Source organism: Mastomys coucha, unplaced genomic scaffold (genome assembly GCF_008632895.1).
Source record: "Mastomys coucha isolate ucsf_1 unplaced genomic scaffold, UCSF_Mcou_1 pScaffold22, whole genome shotgun sequence".
Classification (NCBI taxonomy): Eukaryota; Metazoa; Chordata; class Mammalia; order Rodentia; family Muridae; genus Mastomys; species Mastomys coucha.
Window position 1 is genome coordinate 71,849,480 of NW_022196905.1, and position 21,880 is coordinate 71,871,359.

The 21,880-nt window shown below is 35.1% G+C and overlaps 1 long non-coding RNA gene across 1 annotated transcript in view; it reads left to right on the plus strand.

Annotated features, from left to right (window-relative positions):
* Positions 1-13,003, plus strand: part of LOC116071426 — a 15,857-nt gene extending 2,854 nt beyond the window's left edge. The window contains exons 2-3 of the long non-coding RNA XR_004110890.1: positions 11,815-11,913; positions 12,912-13,003. This is a non-coding gene — a long non-coding RNA (uncharacterized LOC116071426). The remainder of the gene's footprint in view (positions 1-11,814; positions 11,914-12,911) is intronic.
* The last annotated feature ends 8,877 nt before the right edge of the window (positions 13,004-21,880 follow it).

The window sequence follows — 21,880 nt, forward strand, 5'->3', positions numbered from 1 at the left end:
TCCAAGACTTTTATCATGAAGGGATGTTGGATTTTGTCAAATGCTTTCTCAGCATCTAATGAGATGATGATATAGTTTTTCTCCTTGAGTTTGTTTATAAAGTGAATTACGTTGACAGATTTCCATATATTGAACCATCCCTGCATCCCTGGGATGAAGCCTACTTGATCATGATCAATGATCGTTTTGATGAGTTCTTTGATTCAGTTTGCAAGAATTTTATTGAGTATTTTTGCATCGATATTCATAAGGGAAATTGGTCTGAAATTTTCTTTCTTTGTTAGGTTTGTGTGGTTTAGGTATAAGAGTAATTGTGACTTCATAGAACGAATTGGGTAGAGTGCCTTTTGTTTTTATTTTGTAGAATAGTTTGAGGAGTATTAGTATTAGGTCTTCTTTGAAGGTTTGATAAAACTCTGCACTAAACCCTTTTGGCATGAAAAAAGCCCAAATATGTACTGACACACCAAAATTTTAGAATACTATTTTTTCTTTTCACATTTTAAAAATATTGAAGGTTTACTAGGGAACATATTAATAATTACAAAACTAACAGTATGAGTTTAAAAATTCAAATTTCTAACAAGCATTCTGAAAATTAGCCTGTCTCTTAAACCAAAAAGATATATTTTTCAATAACAAGTGTAGTTCAAGTCAGTAACTGGATAAAACATGTCTTTCCAGAATGAATATAACTGTGATACAGATATGAGTTTATTCTTGTAACTGGTAAGTACTCAGAAATATAGAAGGCATCAGATATTGATGTTGATTATTTAGCAAATACAGATATTGTAATTACAAATGGAATGCTGAGCAGAAGTCAGAGGAAATAGCCCCAATAACAGTGGGAAAAAAGAAACGCATAAAGAAGTGTTTTGTTCCTGACTAGTGGGAAAATGAGCTAAAATTTATATTTGGGTATTTTTGTTCAAAGTGGAGGTAGTATATTCAGGTTCAACTTTTTTAGTGGCTTTAACTAAATCTTTGTTTTTTTTTAAGCCTTTTTTCAAAACTACAGAATTACTTCGAAAACAGTATGCATGGGTCATTACATATTGTTTTCCTCACTGTTAAACTAATTTTTAAATTATTTAAGTGTATTAACATATTGCTTTGCTTCAGTAGATGTAAATACAAAATTGAAAATCATGCATTATAACTTCTATTTTGTTTTTCTTATAAAGCTTTAATGTATATAACAATATTAGTTAACAGTAATATATAAAAAATTTTTCAGTCTTTGTACATGCTATTTTAAATTCATGATGCTCTTTTTGTTTGTGTTTTTGTTTTGTTTTTCGAGACAGGGTTTCTCTGTGTAGCCCTGGCTGTCCTGGAACTCACTCTGTAGACCAGGCTGGACTCGAACTCAGAAATCCACCTGCCTCTGCCTCCCAAGTGCTGGGATTAAAGGCGTGCGCCACCACCGCCCGGCTCCATGATGCTCTTTTAAATAAAATACTAAGTAGACTTGAGAGCTTAATTAGTGCTTTCATTTATTTGTACTAATTTCTAAATTTTAAGTATATTATGATATTTCTATGTGTCATTAGACATAGTTTTATATATAAGAAAATTTATGGAAAAACTTAAACAAAATGTCTACTTATCAAGAAGCACGAGAAGATATATGCAAGAGACAGGATTAAAAACATTAAATTATCTGATGAAAGGAAGAATATGAAATTCAAAAGCATTTATTAGCCTATGTCTCTTAGTACAATGTTATCTGGTAAAACCATAATTTCACTAGTTCAAAACTATATTCTACCTCTGTTATAGTGTTGATTCAGAAAGAGTAATATTCATATCATTTTACGTGAGACTTCAATATCTACTTTGTGTCACACACTTTAAAATGTAATTTTCTCATTTTTAATGTTTTTCATTATTTATTTATTTATTTACACTCCATATTTTATTCCCTCCCCAGGCCACGCAACTGTTCCACATCCCATAACTTGTCCCCATCCCAATGTCTCCACATGGATGGCCCCACCCCTCATTCCACCTGAGCTCTAAACTCCCTGGGGCCTCCAGTCTCTTGAGGGTTAGATGCATCCTGTTTGAATCAACACAGACCCAGCAGTCCTCTACTGTATGTGTGTTGGGGGCCTCATATTAGCTGGTGTATGCTGCCTGTTTGGTGGCCCAGTGTTTGAGAGATCTTGGGGGTTCAGTTTAATTGAGACTACTGGTCCCCCTATAGGTTTGCCCTTCTCCTCAGGTTCTTTCAGCCTTCCCTAATTGAACAGAGGTCAGCTGCTTCTGTCCATTGGTTGGGTGCAAATATCTGCATCTGACTCTTTCAGGTGTTTGTTGAGTCTTTCAGAGAGCAGCCATGCTAGGTCCCTTTTTGTGAGCCCTCCATAGCCTCAGTAATAGTGTCAGGCCTTGGGACCTCCCCTTGAGTTGGATCCCACTTTGGGCCTGTTGCTGGACCTTCTTTTCCTCAGGCCCCTTTCCATTTCCATCCCTATAATTCTTTCAGACAGGAACAATTATGGGTCAGAGTTGTGACTGAGGAATGACACTCCCCTTCCCTCGTTTGATGCCCTGTCTTCCTGCTGGAGGTGGCCTGTATAAGTTCCTTCTCCCTACTGTCGGACACTCCTTTTGAGTCTTGAGAGTCTCTCACTTCTCTGTATTCTGTATCTGCTATATTCTGGAGGATACCCCAACTTTCTATGTTCCATGGATGCCTGTTTCTATTCTTTCTGTTGGACCTCAGGTCTTTAGTCCTTTTCCCTCACCCAATACCAGATCAGCTTCCCCTCTCCTCTCCACTCCTCCCCCCAAACCTCTTTTCCTCCCAGTTCCCTCCCTCCCTCCCCACTTGTGATTGCTTTCTTCTCCTTCTCAACTGTCAGAAGATTAAGGATGATGGCAAAATAATTCAGTTTAAGAGTCTATACACCTTTGCTTATAATCTATCTGCACACGTATTCAAAACTCTGAGTATTTTTAAGTAACATTCAAATGCCTCCCTTAGTAAAATGCATTGTGTACTTGGAACTATAAAAGAGTACACATTGGGGGCACATATGGCTCCCTCCAGCTGGATATGTAGCAGAGAATGGCCTTATTGGGCATCACTGGGAGGGTGGGCGAGCACCCTCATAGAGGCAGGCAGAGGGAGAGGGGAGAAAGGGAATTCAGAAGGGAAATGGAGAAAATGGATAACTTTTGAAATATAAATAAATAAAATATCCAATAAAAAATTAAAAATATAATGTCCCACCTATTACAATGAGAGAAATTATAGGTAATTCAAATAATCTTTTGTTGATGAAAATGAACATGTTATCCCAAGAAAATATTGTGGGAAATTAAATGTAAAATGGGAAATTAAGAAAGATAATTCATATAAGGCCCCCTACTTGAATCTTCCTCCCCTAGTTGAACTACCTGGTCAGGCTTCAGTTGGAGAGGATAAATTTAGTCCTGCAGGGGTAGGGAGTGATCTTGTCCCCAAGGAGGTCTTCCCCTCCTCTGAGGAAAAGAGGTAATGAGGGGAAGGGATTGGTAAAAGTGAGAATGGGAGGAGAGGAGTAAGGATTGGATATAAAGTGAATAAATAAATTAATGTAAAAATATTGTATATAATGAATGTGATTAAAATATAAAATGATAATATTATCTCAAGACAAGACAACATGTAGTGTGGCTCTTGTTAGTGGGATTCCCTGATTTCTTAGAAAGTTTGCCTTTAGTAAATTGAAAAGGTGCTGTTTTGTGTTTAATTTTGTATCCTACTGTTTTACTTAATGTTCTATCAGTTGTAGGAGATTTTCTCCTGGGGCTTTTTTTTTTTTAAAGAATCATATCATCATATCATCTGTAAATAGGGATATTTGATTTTTAAAAACTTTTGCTATTTGTATAGCCCTGCAACTCATTCAATCTACTTGTTGCTCTAGCTAAGACAATAAGCATTGAACAGGAATAAACAGTGAACATAACTACCATTCTCCTGATTTTTATGGAAAATTCTTTGAGTTTCTCTCTACTTAGTATGATTTTGGATGTGGTCTTGTTTTATACTCTCTTTATTATGTTTACATATGTCCCTTATAATTCTAGACTCTCCATAAGTTATAGTACACTAGAGATTCAGGTCTTCTCCTTTAGCCACAAGTGCTTTTGTGGTTCTCGTCTTCCCTGTCTCTCAGAGAAATCATGTGGACAGAGACTGCTCTCTCACTTAAACTATATGCATGTGGTAGATTGCATTTACTGATTTTGTATGTTAAACCATTTCTGTGTCTTTCCAATAAACCTGACTTTATCACAACAGGTGATTATTTTGATTTATTCTTGAGTTTGTTTCTAGGTATTTTACTTATAAATTATATATCTGTAAGAAATGTTAGAGTGGTTCTCAACCTGTGGGTCATGACCTATTTGGTAGTTGAATTATATTTTCACTGTGGTCACATATCAGATATCCTGCATATCAGATATTTACATTATGTTTCAGGACAGTAACAAAATTACAGTTATGAAGTAGCAACAAAGTAATTTTATGGTTGAGTGGACACCCCAACCTAAGGAACTGTATTAAAGGGTTGGACCATTAGCAAGTTTGAGAATCACTGATTTAGAGTATAACTCCTTACTTGGTTGGCTTTTATCTGGTAATGGTTTCATAGATACTGACTTCCTGATTTGAATTTGAACATCTTTATTTTTTTCCACTTTATGGGATAATTTCACCAATATTGATGTTAATTGTTCTTTGATGTATGGTAGGATCTTGAGATGAATCCATCTGGATGTCTGCTTACTTTAATTGAGATATTTTTAATCATTGATTTTCTCTCATTTGTTTTTATAAGGACATTGAAATCATTCAGTTAATTATTCATTTTTATTTTATGTGTTAGAATGTTTAGTTGAGTATATGCATGTGTACCATGCACATGCCTAGTACCTTTCATGTACAAAGGAGATACAAGAATCCCTAAAACTTGAACTACAGATAGATATGAGGGGTGATCGGAATTGAATCTAGAGCCAGAGCAGTTCAGTCGGGGCTTTAATCAATGAACCATCTCTCCAGCCCTTGTGTTTTTCATCATTTTTTCTCAGTAGAGTTCTAGGTTTTCTGAACTACTTACAATAGCTAATAGTAGTGTCTTGCAATAGCATTTGACTTTGATGACCAGATTAACATGCTGGATTTCTGCTGAACATAACATGTAAAATTCTAAAGATTATGCACATATCTTTATTTTTTTATTTATTTACTTATTTATTTATTTGGTTTTTTTTCAAGACAGGGTTTCTCTGTGTAGCCCTGCCTGTCCTGAACTCACTCTGTAGACCAGGCTGGCCTCGAACTCAGAAATCCATCTGCCTCTACCTCCCAAGTGTGCCACCACTGCCCGGCTGCACGTATCATTATTAATGCTTCGTGGAGCAAATCTTAATGGCAAAATGGTGAATTGTGCAATATACAATATGCACCATAAATACCAAGAGTATGACAGTGATTCAAAATACTTGAAGCTTTGCATTTCTCCTATTGCAAGCTGTATTTTCCTTAAATATTTTATCATGGGAGTCTTATCTGGAGTATTTTAATGCTTTCTTTAAGTTAACTCTATGCGGTTTAATAATACAAACCTTAAGAGATTGAGGAAAGATAATATTGTTTGAGCAATGATAAAAATTGCAGTTTGAAGAAGATAAAAATGTGTTACTCACACTTTTCATTACACATTCTCTATTAAGTGGTGCATCTCCAGTATTTTCTAGATTGTGAATGTCTACTTATGTTACTAATGTGAATTAGTTTCTTATCTATTGCTGTCAAGAGGTAACACAAACAAGATAACTTATATGAAAGCGAATTTATTAGGACTTGTAGTTTCAGTGTTAGAGTCCATGTCTATCATGGCTGTGAGCATGATAACAATCACACAGACAGAGCAGTGGAACAGTAGCTGATGGCTTGCCTCTGACTAACAATCATGAGGGAAAGAGAGAGCTAACTGAGAATGTCATGGGCATTTGTTACCTCAAAGTCTAGCCCCAGTGATAAACCTCTTAATTAGGTCAGATCACCTAATCACTCCCAGTTTCACTAAGTGGGGAATATGTATTGAAATATGTAAATCTATGGAAGCTATCTGCATTCAAATGAAGTCTGTAAATATAGTTGAACTTATTAACAATGTTCAGTAAATTTTAGAGGTACCTTTAAAGCCAGTGTATTCTTTTAAAAATATGGTAATAAAAATTGATGTTAAGTGTGGGAAAAGGGCTTATAGTAAAATAAAAGCAAACACATATAAATAAAATTTATCTATTCATAAATATAACAAATTATTGATGGCTTTCTAAGATACAGGTACAGAAGAAAAACACCAAGTACTGTGTCTACATAAGGATACTCAATTATTTATGGATTTTTTGTGTTTAACTTTTCTTAAAAGGAAACAAAGATCCCATGTGATATATCATATTTAATGCAGATATGGTTGCTTTTTCTAGACCATCCCATTCTTCTTAATGGTGAAGCTATTACAGTGAAATTCTGACATATTATAGTGGTATCTACACCAGAAGAGTAAGAAGTAATTTTCCCCTGGGAAGAGCACACCAATTGGTCATCCAAAACCAAATGGCCAGCCCTAAAATCATATGCATAAAAGTAACATTATATGGATAAAATAGGTTGTATTGGAGTAGAGTAATGTAAACAAGACTAGTTATTAGAGGATAATTTATTGACTTCTATGGTTATTTGTATACTCCTTGTACTGCCTGTTTGCCAAGCATGACTGCACTTGTTAACTAAAAAAGAATGGCCTGCAGGAATAGCTGTAACAATGGGTATTATTGGCCAGGCGGTGGTGGCACACGCCTTTAATCCCAGCACTTGGGAGGCAGAGACAGGCTGATTTCTGAGTTCAAGGCCAGCCTGGTCTACAAAGTGAGCTCCAGGACAGCCAGGGCCACACAGAGAAACCCTGTCTCGAAAAACCAAAAAAAAAAAAAAAAAAAACCAAAACAATGGGTATTATTTTCAATAATGTGCTGGTGGCATCTATACTTCTATAAAAAATCTTAATTTCTTGTCACCCTCGCCTCACTGTATTTAGAGTATAAAATGAGAATACAAGTTGAACTCAGGATCAGCGTGATTCAGTATATATTGCATATTATATCAACAATGAAAAGGGTTTCATGAATGTAAAGTGGAGGTGGTATAGGCTGTGTGCCGGGATTGTTTGGTGAAAAAAAAGCAAGGGAAGGGATGATGTAATATAATCTTCACAATTATAAGATACTTTAAAATCAAATATCTTAACTGCACATTGGAACATTGTACCTGTAGTTCTTACACAATTTTGTGTTTGCACTATAGAGTGAGTATACATGTCCTCAGAACATAAATATACTTATTATCCAACTTTCTCATTCTTTAGGATTTAGTTCTCGTTAAGAGAGAAGTTTCAATAGATATACTGCTTGAAGTTCTTCACAAACCCATATCAACCATTTAAGCATGTAACTCAATAGTTCATTTTAAGTTCTTCAAAGCCATCTTCATCCATATGTACATAATTTAGTATTTTATAGTAATGATAATAAGTTTTAAGTGCTTATAATAGATATTTGCTGTTATATTTGGTGTTGGACAAAGTGTATTACCTACATAATTTTTTTTCAAAATTTTATCTTTTTGTTTAACCTACCATTTTTAAGTACTTACCATCTGTTTATTCCATATATTCATGTATATTTTGGTTTTAAAGAGAAATGTCCCCCATAGGCACATGTAAGTGTTGTCTTCATGGAAGAGCTTTAAGATTCTAAAATGTCAAGCCAGGACAAGTGCTACTCTCTCTTCTCTCTTCTTGATGCGTTCTGGTCCAGATATAGAACTCTCAGGAATTTCCCCAGCACAATGTATGCTATGTCCTGCCTTGCTTTCTACCATGGTGATAATGGACCAAACTTTGAAACCTGCAAGCCAGCCCCAGTTAAATGTTTTTCTTTATAAGAGTTGTTGTATCATGGTGGTATATGGTGTCTTTACTTCATAGCAATGAAAATCCTAACTAAGGGTGTTAATTTGGGAGGGAATATTATTTCTCCTGATCTTGATATTCTTTAGTTGCCTGTAGTTATTTTTAGTTTGGAGTATGGCTCCAGGAGATTTTACCCACTTCAATGTTAGCACATCTATTAGTGCTGTGTTCTGCTATTTCTTGTATTATTTATGCAGGTATATTGTTGAGACATAAAGGGTGGAGTTTTTCAGTCATTCCTGGAAAAAATATTCCTGGTTCTCTGACTGTTACCAGTTTGTGGCCTCTTTTATGTAACATTGCCTGAGCCATGGCTGCAGGAGTTGTGTTATAGATGTATGAGTAGTGTCTGAACAGCCAATGATCACCTGCCTGTCAATGTAGACAGTTTGTGATTCTGTAATGCTTTCCATCTGTTGCATAAAGAAGATTCTTTGAGGAGGAATGATAAAGTTCCTTTTGTGTATAAGAGTAAGTATTTAGAAAGCAATTAATAGTGATACATTTCAGGTAAATGGATGGAACTAGAAAATATTATGTTCAATGAAGCAACCAGACTCAGAGAGAGAGACACTGCATCTTCTCTCTCACCTGTAATTCCTACATTCAGTTCTCTAGATGTAGGTATATAACCTAGAGTAACACCAAAAGCAAGGAAAGTAAACAGTGACCATTGTGGAGGTTACCTAAAATGGATCAGTAATATACAAGTGGTTTAAAGGTGAAAATGAGAAAAACAGGTGAGAGGGATTTAACTGGGCAAAATGAGCATGATCAACACAAAAAACAGGAGGAATATAAAATCTTATTAAAGATGTCTGAAAAATATATTAGAACTTATATTATTATTTACCTAAAATTATATATAATTCTTTACATCTTAATTTCAGAGTGACAAAATTAGAATTTGATAAATGAAAGGTTAGTCTCTCTTTATAACATAATTGTTACATATTTGATGAGTGAGTTTTTAATAACAAATGTTGGTCTACATGTAAACTAAAAATATTCTAAGGATCAGTCTATAATGGTAAAACAATCACATACATCTTTGATGCATTTCAAAAATTCATACAAACAGGCAGCAAAGAACAATGTGTTGAGTAGAATTACTTTACTGCAAGTATTTTATTAGCAGGAGTTATATCAAATTAGAGAGGAATCTAAAATACTATTTCATGGGGTAACAGGTTGAAATGGTTCCTGAGCAATGTAAATATACCTTCATGTGCATCAGTTGGGGCATCATGAGGAAAATAATAATTCTTTCTGTATTAACTACAGTATACCTTTACTCATCACATGTTTTTGTGGACGTAAAGTAACTTGAAAAATTTTCTCTTGAGTTTTTACATTCTAGAAACAATCTTGACATAGAAAGGGAAGAAAAGACACTGAGGTAGACACAAAACTGGGCAGACCATTTAGTATACTCAGTTTCTTTCATAACAATTCATAACTAATAAAGTATATTTGTGTTAAGCTGAGACTTATAATAAAAACAATAAATTCCAAATATACTTTAAGACATACACATTGATTTTTTTCTCTTCTTCAAAGAGCCTTGATTCACTAATAATTGTGGATTGGACAATTCAGGGTGTTATGTCCATTTGTTACCCTGGAGTACGGAAAACCTATTTCTTTTGTCAAACTTGATTTGTATTTGAGAAAATGCTATGTTTGCTATTATTTGAGAATATCTCCTTTATATCTAAACATAAAATGCAAGCATGTATTATTGAGAATCATACTGCAATATACTTCTAATCCACTCACTTTGTAATATCAAAGCCAAGAATGCAAATTATTTTATGACTATCTTATTTGTTTTATTTGTATTTATTATAGTATGAACAACATCATTTGTTTTTAAATAAAAATAATCTGATTGAAATATTTTCTAGGTAAAATATATTTTAATTGGCGTATATAAAAATACCTGAACAATATGAACACATTGCTAACATAGAAAATATATCTTGTTTAACTATGGTGTCAATAGTTTGGCTATGTTTCAGAACTGGACAGGAGATCATGAGTATTCAAGATACAACTCATATCTAAAGCTTTACTGAGCTAAGGAGAATTCTGTACTTTAGCGCACAATGAATTAGGTCTCCAGTGATGTGAAAGGAAGAAGGCAGATCGCTCCAGATGGCTAGTGCCACAGAAGCTAAGGGTCAGTATTTGCAGGGAAAGGAATGGGTTTAAAACCACAATGATTAAAATCAGTAGACAGGAAAACAACAAAAACGGTAACAGATGAATGGAAATTCTGTTGGCATGAGCAAATACTGTTAACTTTTACAACACTACCAAGGTCAGCAGCATTATAAGAAGATTTGTATCTATTAGGAGCATGTCGTGGGATTAAGCTGCCATAAACTTATCTTTAATCATTTTTGCTGTTCATTTTCTACTTCTAAAATCTAAGAGTAGTAAGACTCTGACTCTATAGCTAATGAATTTAACAAAATAGGAAAAGAATGTTTCCACAAGGTGATACTGGGTTTTAGTTCATCTGAACTCAATCACTTATCTTTATAACTTTCCTATACATATAATGATATATTTATAAGGTAAGAAAAGATTTTATATTATTTTTCTTTCCATTTAATAATACTTTGTGTATAACTTTTTTCTCTATTTCACTAGTTATAGTATGGTAGATAGTAACTATGTTTCAAGCATGCTACTGTTGATGTCTCATCCAGGATTCATTCATGGTTATTTCAGTTTAGTGTTTTTAATTCAATGAAAACATTAGTGAGAAGAAACAACTTAAAAATAATGGTTAGTCATAAAGGATAGACATTGCTCACTACATGGATTTCAATGCAAAATTAGTCTCAAAGCCTAACTTATCTTAAAGATAACTGATATCATTGTAATTTAAGTATCACCTCACTGTATCAACTAACAAATGAAAGCAGAGAAACTCACTGATCTACAAATCATTTTTAAAGAAAGAGTTATGAGATTCATTTAGGTGGCAGGACACTTGAGAAGAGGAAGGATAAAGTCACTGGAAAGAAAAGCTATGTAGTGGTGACACATGCCTTTAATTCCAGCTCTCAGGAGTCAGAGAAAGGCAGGATTGTGAGTTCATGGTCAGTCTGTACTACAGAATGAATTCCAGGACTGTCAGAGTTACAAATACTATATTCCGATTATGGTTTCTACTCCTTTTACTCCTCTCAGTTAATCCAGTCCTCCCACCATTCAGATCCACTCATTTTCTGTCACAGATGAGAAAACACAGATTTCTAGAGAACAGTAGTATAATAAAAGGAAATAAAATGTAATAAAATAAAACAAAAACTAACCCAACCCAAAAGGGACAAAATAAACAAAAGGAGCAGGGCCCAAGAGAAGTCTCAAGAAACAGGTATACACAAAGAGAGCCGTTCATTTGCACACTTGTGAATCCTATAATACATTAAACTACAAGGAATATATATATATCCTAATAATAATGACCTGTATTGAGAGAGAGAGAGAGAGAGAGAGAGAGAGAGAGAGAGAGAGAGAGAGAGAGAGAGAGAATTTTTTGCTTATTTCCTTGATCGTTTTCTATTGGAACTAGAAAACTCAAAATGTTGGCATTTCAGTAAGAGCTGGACTTATACCAGCTGTCTCTCCTCATTTCTCTTTGTGGACTATGACCCTGAAACACGGTGCTAATCCTCAATTTTTATCCACAGCCCCTTCAACCCCAGGGCAACTGAGGATAAACCTTTATTAATGGCCTCCCTTGGATTTCTAGGCACCCAAGACTTACCTGCTCCCCATGACCCCTTCATAACTTCAAAATGAATACCACCTGGCAGACTTCCACATTACCAAGCTTGAGTTTCAGCACAAGGTACAGCCATGATCTCCCCAGAAAACAATTTCTTTGCTCTACCCTAAAAGAAATATTCCGCGGTTTGTGATCCTTAATGATGCTAGTGTGTTATTAATCACTACTAATTTCTCAGCTCCAACTAACAAACTAATATCAACATCTCATAATTTCTCTTTTTAGTACTTTTCTCTTGTGAACAATGTCTCCTATTTCCTTCTTCAATCCTTCATTTTGATGAAATATATCACAAAATACATTTGTGATGGTGGATATATTTGAAAATATGTGCATTATTACTTTATATATGTACACACACATACATGTGTAATGTGTGATTATCATATTACAGTTTTAAAACTGGTTTTATTCAGAAATTTGTGCTTCTCGTTGTGGTAAATATTTGACATAGGGAGTAAAGCATGATTTTTGAAAAGAAATACATTTAAAACCACCGAGCAAACCTTCAGCACTCTTGTGCTACCCCTCTAGCTGTCTGTGCCTTTGATGCCTTTCACACAAGACAGAAATAGTGTATGTGAGGACTGAATGATATTTATGGAATAACATGTAATTTTTTTAAAAAAAATTCAATATATACACTTTAACATATGTGTGCATTCTAAAGCATTTAAAGTATACAATTTAATTATGTGATTATCTTAAAGGTAATTATAGCATGGGAGATGATATCAAGTAACTGCTTGTAACTCCAGTTATAGTGGACCAAGTGTTTTCTTCTGGTCTTTGGGGGCACCTGTACTAACTTGCAAACACACACACACACACACACACACACACACATACACACACGGGGGGGGGGAGAGAGAGAGAGAGAGAAAGAGAGAGAGAGAGAGAGAGAAAGAGGTGATTGGTATTTTTAAAAGAGCAAAAGGTTAATAATACAAAATAAAGCATTAAAATATCGCTTAAGAGTTTTGTTTTGATTTTATGTGATTTTGACAAAATTTGATTTTCAACATGGTATTGACAGCATATTTTGCTTTGCTTTATTTTAGTTTTCAGCAAGATGATGGAAGAGATGAAGAGACAAGTTGGGGGAAAAAGAAGGAAAGAGAAAGAAAATCTCATTCATACAGTGAGAGTAAAGACACAACTTTGATGGTGAGAAATGCTTTTAAGCATCCTAGGAAAGACAAGAATGTCAGAATGTCTATTGTGAATAAGCACAACTTCTAGGGAAACTTAAAAGTCAATGCAAATATTTAAGTTGCTTTGTAAGGAACACTTTTCTGATGCAGATTGACAATATAAACTCAATTTGAATTTCTACCACAAAAACTTTTTTTCATTTTAATTATTGTTCTCATACAATATATCACAGCCATGCTTACCTCTCCCTTCACTGCTCCAAGTCCTTTACTCTAGTTTCCCCAGACCCACTGCTCTTCTACCAGCAGAGTCAACTAACCTGGACCGCTGGGGCTCTCAGAGACTGACACCAACAAAAAAATATATATACTTGGGTTGGACCTAGGCCTCCCTGCAGAAGTGCAGCTTGGTCTTTATGTGGGTCCTGAACAACTGGAGTGGAGGCTATCCAAATAGCTGTTGCCTGTACATGGAATATGTTCTTCTAGGCTGTCTTGTCTGGCCTCAGTGGGAGAGGAAGCTTCTAGCTTCACTGAGACTTGAAGTGCCAGGGTGGGAGGATGCCCTACCTACTCAGAAGAGAAAGGGAGGGAGGAGAAGGATGGGGGTGACCAGGAAGGGGCGGGGAGCTAGTGAGCTCGATGTACAGTGAATAAATTTTTAAAAATTAAAATAAAGAGGTAAAAAAGAAAGAAGGAAAGAAAGAAAGAAAGAAAGAAAAGAAGGAAAGAAGGAAGGAAGGAAGGAAGGAAGGAAGGAAGAAAGAAAGAAAGAAAGAAAGAAAGAAAGAAAGAAAGAAAGAAAGAAAGGGAAGGACTCTCAGAAGTATCACCTGAACAAGGCATAAAAAAATACAATCACACTGTAGGAGAAAAAGCATCCCAAGAGCAGACAAACGGGTGAAAGTCTCCCCCACTCCACTACTAGGAGTCACACAAAAATCTCAAACTAAACAACCAGAACATATACATAGAAGACCCAGAGCAGATCCAATGCAAGCTCTGTGTTTACCATTTAGGTTCTGTGAGCAACTATGAGCTCTGAAAAATCTTAATAACAAAGAACTCCTGTTTTTATTCTTGTTGTTTAATTTAGATGATATTGAATAATCCTTATTTATCTTCTGCTGCAGCATTTGGTTAAAATAAATGAAAATTCAATCTACAAGATCAGTTTTCTGTGATATGATATTTCATTTTGTTATTGACAGTGTAGCCACTAGGGAAGTTGAGTCTGAGTTAACAATAAATTGAGAATCTAAATATTTATTTCATTTGAAAACAATTTTGTGTTTTTGGAGGCTCTGAACATTTCCCAGATTAATTTACTTTCCTTAATAGACAAGAAAATAACTATCCCACTTTGTGGGAAGTGCCATAGGGCCACTAGTTTATATACTGAATTTTACTGTTATGTTACTGTACTTTGTTTCTTTAATTGTTGGTATATCATGAATAAATAATGAAATTTAGCTCATAAAACTTACATACAAAGTTATTACTCCTAAGTAGGCTAAATTTGCATTTTTTAATTATTCAGGTTGCTTACAAATGTAAATGACATTTTAAGTATTAATGATATTGATGTGACTACAATGCATTTTCTTCCCAAAGAAAATATCCCATTTATTTATAGGATAAGGAATGAAAGCTTTTAGAGCACTTGTGAATGTTTAGGAGGTGAAGATCTCAAGTATTCATGAGAAAAATTCATCCTGTATATCTACAAGAGATGGATGCTTAAATACTTCACAGAGAATTATTTACTGGAGTAATTGCTGCATTACTTTATTTACATAAATTAAAACTCATTTCCCAATTGATGGCATATTCTTAGAGAGACAATTTGGGCACAATTTGCATAACAAAGATATAGCACTATTATAGTGAGTTAAAACACTCCCCAAAGTGATTTCATCCTATCTCGTTTGTTATTTAACATTTTACCTCAGGTGCAGTGCATTGAGAAGATACATCATGAGTTCTCACTACAGAAGATTATTCTGAATGGGTATCAGTTAGGAAATGATTGCCCTGATACAGTTAAGGAATGGTAGTAGAGGGAACAAACTGAAGTGATTATCAGGGAATAAATGCATGCTAATTTATGTGACAGAAGTGAGTAAGAAAAGGGGATGTCAAAGCGAGTAATTTCTGGCTATGCAATAAAGTGCTATTCCTCGAGATTGCAAACAGAGAGACATAAGGTCTGGAAGAGATAAATAGTTGGTTGTGTTAATACTTGTAGTTTCGTAAAATTGTATCTGTGAGCTGAACCACTTAAGAAAAGGAGAATATAAAGAGCTAAAATAGAAGAGACACCAGGGAATAGTTTTAAAGAATCAAGCCCAATATTTACCAGAAGCCAAAAGGAAAAAAGATTAAGAGGCACAGGAGATTACAAACAGATAATTCAAATGCTTAAAGTATCATGCAAAGAAAAATAATGAAGTAACATTCTTTTGAAGTACTGACAAAATATTGGGAAAATTATTAATTTTGGTTCACACTAAGCTGACTCTTTGACCTCAGGAGCATGAGTGAAAGAACCTAGATGTATGTTGACATTTATACTTCCCCAAAATGCTATTCACTTGTTGGTAAGCACCATATGATATTTTTGCTTCTCTGTTGTCTACAATGTTCCAAAACCTGATTGATTTCCTATGAGTCAACATGGCCCTACATAGAAACTTTCCCTTCCTATAAACAGGTGATGGAATATTCAAGTACCTGCCAGTATCAAAGTTCAAGGGCGTCCACTACTTTGCAAAGTACTGACTCTTCTTTAAAAGCTATTTCAATACATTTTTCTGGATTGAAATCCTAAATTAATCTAGCTTCCATAGAAGCCATACCCATGCTAAAGATACTGCAAGACTAATGGAATGATCAGAAATTTCAAACTGTGAGTCATTAGAAATAGCTTTCCAGTCACCAAACCCAAACAATATTGTGGAAGCAAAGAAGGGCTTGCTGATAGGAGCTGTCTCCTGAGAGGCTCTGCCAGAGCCTGACAAATACAGAGGCAGATGCTCGCAGCCAATCATTGGACATAGCACGGGGGTCCCCAATTGAGGAGTTAGAGAAAGGATTGAAGGAGCTGAACGGGTTTGCAGCCCATAGGAAGAACAACAATATCAACCAACCAGATCACCGCCCCCCAACTCTGCCCAGAGCTCACAGGGACTAAACCATTAACCAAAGAGTACACATGGAGGGACCTTCGATGTACCTGTGTAGGGTAATGCCAGGGTAGGGAGGCAGGAGTGGGTTGGTCAGGGAACACCCTCATAGAATCATGGGGATGGGAGCGGGCTAGGAGGTTTCTGGGGGGGGGGGACAAGGAAAGGGGATAACATTTGAAATGTAAATAAAGAGAATATTGAATTTTTAAAAAATCAAAAAAAGGAAGGAAAAAGGAAGGAAAGACACAGAGAAAGAAAGAAAGGAAGGAAGGAAGGAAGGAAGGAAGGAAGGAAGGAAGGAAGGAAGGAAGGAAAGAGAAATAAGAAATAGACTTCCAGAGCTATACTCTCTGGGTCCCCAATGGAGGAGGTAGAGAAAGGACTGAAGGAGCTAAAGGGGTTTGCAGCCCCATAGGAGGAGCAACAGTATGAACCAACCAGTACCGTGCCCTCAGAGCTCCCAGGGCCTAAACCACTGATCAAAGAGTACACGTGGAGAGATCCATGACTCCAGCAGCATATGTGGCAGAGGATAGCCTTGTGGGACATCAATGAGAGAAGAAGCCCTTGGTCTCTTGAATGCTCCAATGTAAGGGAATGCCAGGACAGGGAAAAAGAAAAAGGAAAAGAAAAAGAAGAAATAGCCTTCCAGAGCTATACTCTCTGGGGCTATTTTTACTCAATATAACTGCCATATTTTGCCTATCTCTAGGTGTGACCTAATACCTTTGTAAGGAATGGGCAAATATGGAACCATAACAGAGGACTAGTTACCACTAATAAGGTCATTGATAGTGTCTTGGTTACACAAGAGGGATTTCTTCCATCTACCTGGTACTCATAGCACTATATTTTAAAGTGTCTTGATTTATATCTCTTCTTTGTTCTGTAACTATTAAAAAAAAAACAGATGAAAGTATTTCTACACTGTTACTGAGTTTCTTCAAGCACTAGGAATCTTATAATCTATTACAGTTTTTCTTAAGAATTAACATATTCAAAAAATAAAAGAAATAGAAAAGTAATAACTTTCTCATACTCACTTTCAGATGATAGCTCTATTTTTATTGTCATTAACTTCAAACAAAGATGCTTTTTCTTGTTTTTGGCTATATTGATATTACTTTTGTAAGAAAGAGTCTTGCATTCTAAAATATGCCTGAATATATAATAGAAGTGTCCGCCTAATAAAGTCAAGGCATTTAAAGTAATTGTACCTGTGCGTTCAGGGAAATCTAACATGTAAAGGACACATTTGATTATGAATTAATATTAGCAAGACATTGAAGGAAAGCAACTTAGGGGGGAAAGGGCATGTATGATGGCATAGTCTTTAGAAAATATATATTGAGTGACCAAGATGAACTTGTTTTTAAACTGATAAAAATTGTTATGTCACAGAAAATAATCTACCACCACCAAACACTCCAGTGACCAAGGCAATTGCATCTTTCTTAACTACCTGGTATTACATATACAGTTAACAGCATGGTGGCTTCTAACTTCTTCTGTGCTTATAAACTGGACTTCACCTAAGCATGTAAAGGCAGTAAGTGAAAAGTTTCTTCATATAGATGCATTTTACCTAGACTGGTCACTGCTCAGGATCATCTTTCATTCTAAACTTTGCTTTTCAAATCCATCCTGAAAGAAGGTCAGGTATGTGCTTTCAACCACGCTACAATATATTGAAATTATTATTCATCTATTCTCATGCTGAATAAATTAAATCATCAAATATTGTTTCCTACTTAGCATGAAACTAAAAGCTTGAAAGGAATTTTAGAAATTACTGTCCAGTGCACTGACAAGGACTAAAGATAATATTCATGACTTATGTAAATTATAAATACATAAATATAAATCCAGTAATTAGTTATCAATGTATGAAAAATAACTTACATATGTGCTGCAGAAAAACCTAGTGGGAATTAATTCACTTCAGTATACTGGATATTTTAAGATGCTTCCTGTCCCTTTCTTTAATAATGACAATATTTGCATTTGAATAGACCTCATTTATTTTCAGAAGTTCATCTGCTCCTGCTGTTGGTTCCCCACCTATTATTTCATCCACAGTTTATAGTGTAAAGAATGCTTGTAGGGAAAATGATTCAGATGCTACTAAATTTCTGCCTTCAGGTGAAAAATATGCTACATTTTGAGGGTAATATAATTGCAGGTTAATATTTTATACTGATGCAAATCATTTTCAATGAAAATAAGCAAGACTTAGAGACTTTAAAAAGGATAGCATGTTACTTAATCCTAACTGAAAATTTTTCATATAGTACACAGATGAAAGTCCTTTCACTACATGAAGTCTATCCTCTCGATAAAAAAAAACATCTTACAATAAACATGTTAAAATGAGAGCTTTAAAAATTCCACATTTGCAGAGCTATGATATCAGCATGTTGAGAATGCTTTCCTATTGTTCGGGTTGCACATGTAAATCCCTGTTTATGGGATTTGGGAATTGCTATTTACTAGAAAAGGATGTAAATTCATCTAAGTAATTCTGCATAGCTTTGATATATGAATGCTTTACATATTACACATTTGTCAGAATGTTGAGTATTATGCTTTTTGTGTCTGTAATCAGTGGAGATTGAAGTTCATGGAGAGAAAATGTGATTAGAGCTCTCTCTTGTATTGCCTTGTTCCAAAGCCAAATGCTAGAGTGTGTACTATTTCCAGAGAAAAACTACTAATCTAACAAAAGTGTTACTGTTCCAAACAATATGTTTCTAGAGTTATTGTAGCATACAATAGAATGCCTGCATTAATATTATTTGGCAAGAAAAATGACAGCTAGAGAATTTTATTCTGATCAAGTGTTGTGCTGAGAAATAAAATAATAATAATAGAAAGGAACACAATACATTTCTGCCAAGTTGGAAAGAAAGTACTGGTGGGTGGAAAATATTTGAAGTGGTACAGAGGAGAATAGGGAAGTCTCTAGTTTCATACACTCTTTTCAAGGACAGTAGAAAATGAATTGTGCTTGCAATCACTTAAAATTGTTTACAGGGGATAAAGGAAAGGGCTTATTTTAATTCATTTAGTAAGAAAACATCAGTTGTGTTTAGATTCATAAAATGTATATTAAGGGTCAAATTCCTCTCTCTGTCTCTCTCCTTTTCTCTGTTTCTGAACCTTTTACTATTTCTCTCTCTCTCTCTCTCTCTCTCTCTCTCTCTCTCTCTCTCTCTCAAACAGACACACACACACAAAGACAGAGAAATTATGTTTCTATTTGGCAAAAGTTCAATCTAATTTTGTAGTAAACTTACTTTTCATTTTGACAAATTTATAAATAACTAGATTTTTTATTACTATCATAATTTAAATTGAAACAAATAAAATATGGAATAACAAGAATACATCATAAAATATTTACAATATTTGTCTATGAATAGCTTTCTTCAATGTTTGTCTGTGTGAAAGAAAGGAGGCAGAATGCATAAATTTGCCATAAGTCATGGATGAGGTTTGTGAAATATTGATGAAGCAAATGATACAAATTTATGGCCCCACACTACATAAAGAATTACAGGAAACTAATAGTTGTGGAAATAGGAGGAATTAGGCTTTCCCAGGGTTGAGTTCTTTGTTGGCTACTCAATACAAAGTTATCAGAATTGAAAACATATATACAAAAACTGAACCACAATAATAATCAATGAAATACACATTATCAACTTGAGAGTTGTAGGGGACATAGAAAGAGTTGGAGGGAGATGAATTGGAAAGCACTGGGCCAAGAAAGAGGAGGAGAGAAAATGGCATAATTAAATTTTAATGAAGAAAATTTAGTCTGGTAAAAGTATAATATAGATTAAATTTATTAAAATGATTACAATTAAAATAAAAGATGAATTATGGGTTAAAAAATACTCATAATTTTATTTGCTAGATATAATTATTGTCTAGGAGGCCTATTGCAGAATAAGCTCATCCTTTCTAACTCTTTATGAATTCTGGTTGGCTGGTTCAACTACGATGGTTTGACCCAAACTCTTCTCCAAGCTGACTGATTCATGTTAGGTTCTATGGCTTCTCACTGAATTTCTCTTTTGGCTAAAACTGTCTCTGAATTCTGTGAACTGAACCGCACTGACTCTACTGGCTGCATGAATTGAATGGAACTGAATGAAACTGAATGGAACTGCATGAATTCCACTGAAATGCACTGAACTAAACTCCGCTACATTGACTGAACTCAATTGTAGAGGAATTTTAATCCAGCAGCATGGCTGCTCTGGCAAGGGATCACATCCCAAACGTTCTAGATCTGTGTGATCAGTCTGGAATGTAGACACACCCTGGATTATAGTACAATCTGGCTAGAATACAGACGCACACTTTATATGTGCCTATAATCCCTAATAATGAAGGGAAGTTTACTTTGTAGAAGAAGGAAGCAGCAATGTTTGAAAGTAACATCTAATTGAGGGTCAGACAAAGTGATGAATTAGAGAAAGGTTTGACAGAATGAGTCAGAGATAAGATATGCCCAATTTTCATGAGAACAGACAGGAAAGAGAGGCTAACTAAAGAGAGTGAAGAGGGAGAGAGTTGAGTCTAGACAGTTGAGTTTGAGTTCAGTTCAGAGGCAGTTTTAACCGGATCAGTTTTATTGAGACTGGTTACAGAGAGAACAAGCTAGACATAAGTGAAGACAGAATGAGCCAGAGAATAAGAAGGAGCCAGAAGACTGGAATGTATTGCCAAAGTTAATATGAGGCCAAACAGAGTAATTCAGTGAAAAGGCCAGAGAAGACAGAGGTTGAATCACTCAGTTGGAGAGGAGTTTGAGCCAGAACAGCTGAGTTGAACCAGCCAGCCAGCATTCAGAAAGAACTAGAAAGGGTGACTATTCAGCAGTAAACCTCCAAGATGAAAATTATATCTGATGAATGAAAGTTACATTTATACTCAACTGAATTGAACTCACTGAACTGCCCTACATCCCTGATTCATTCTGCACTGAAATAGTCTCTTTTCTAGAAGTTCTCATGAGAGATGGTCATATATTTGCACTGACTCATTATTTCAAAATTTTCTCTGATTTGTCACCTTTTCTGCTCCTCAATTAGATGTTTCTTCAAAACAGGGCTGCTCCCTTCTCAAACTAACTTTACCATTATTTATTTTTTGGGGGGTGGGTTAAAAGTGTGTACTAAGGACATGTGTGTGTTCCAGCTAGAGAGATTAAAGGCATGTAGTGTGTCTGCATTTCAGACAGATTACACATACCTAGAAGTTCTTTGGACATGAACCTTTGTCAGAACAGTCATATTGCTGGGTTAAATTTCTTCTATATTTTGATGTAAGTATCCAGCAACATGGCTGCTTCGACAAGGGAGCACATCCAAGGAGCATCTAGGTATGTGTAGAAAATCATCAGCAGTGGCACAAGGATGGATTTGAGAAGTTCTTATTTATTTTACTGGTTAACTGAAAATAAGTGCATTTTGAAAGCATAAAATACAAAATCTGATAGAGGTGGGAATCACATGCTTTATCTATGCTGTGCTGTGTTTTCTCTTAAATATTTCATAAGAAAAAAAGTCAAAATGCAATCATAAGGGACATATAGAAAGGATTAACAGTTCTTTTTGAACCTCTGTCACATTCACAACTTATATAACTTCCTTCCACACAAATCTAAACTCTTTCTGG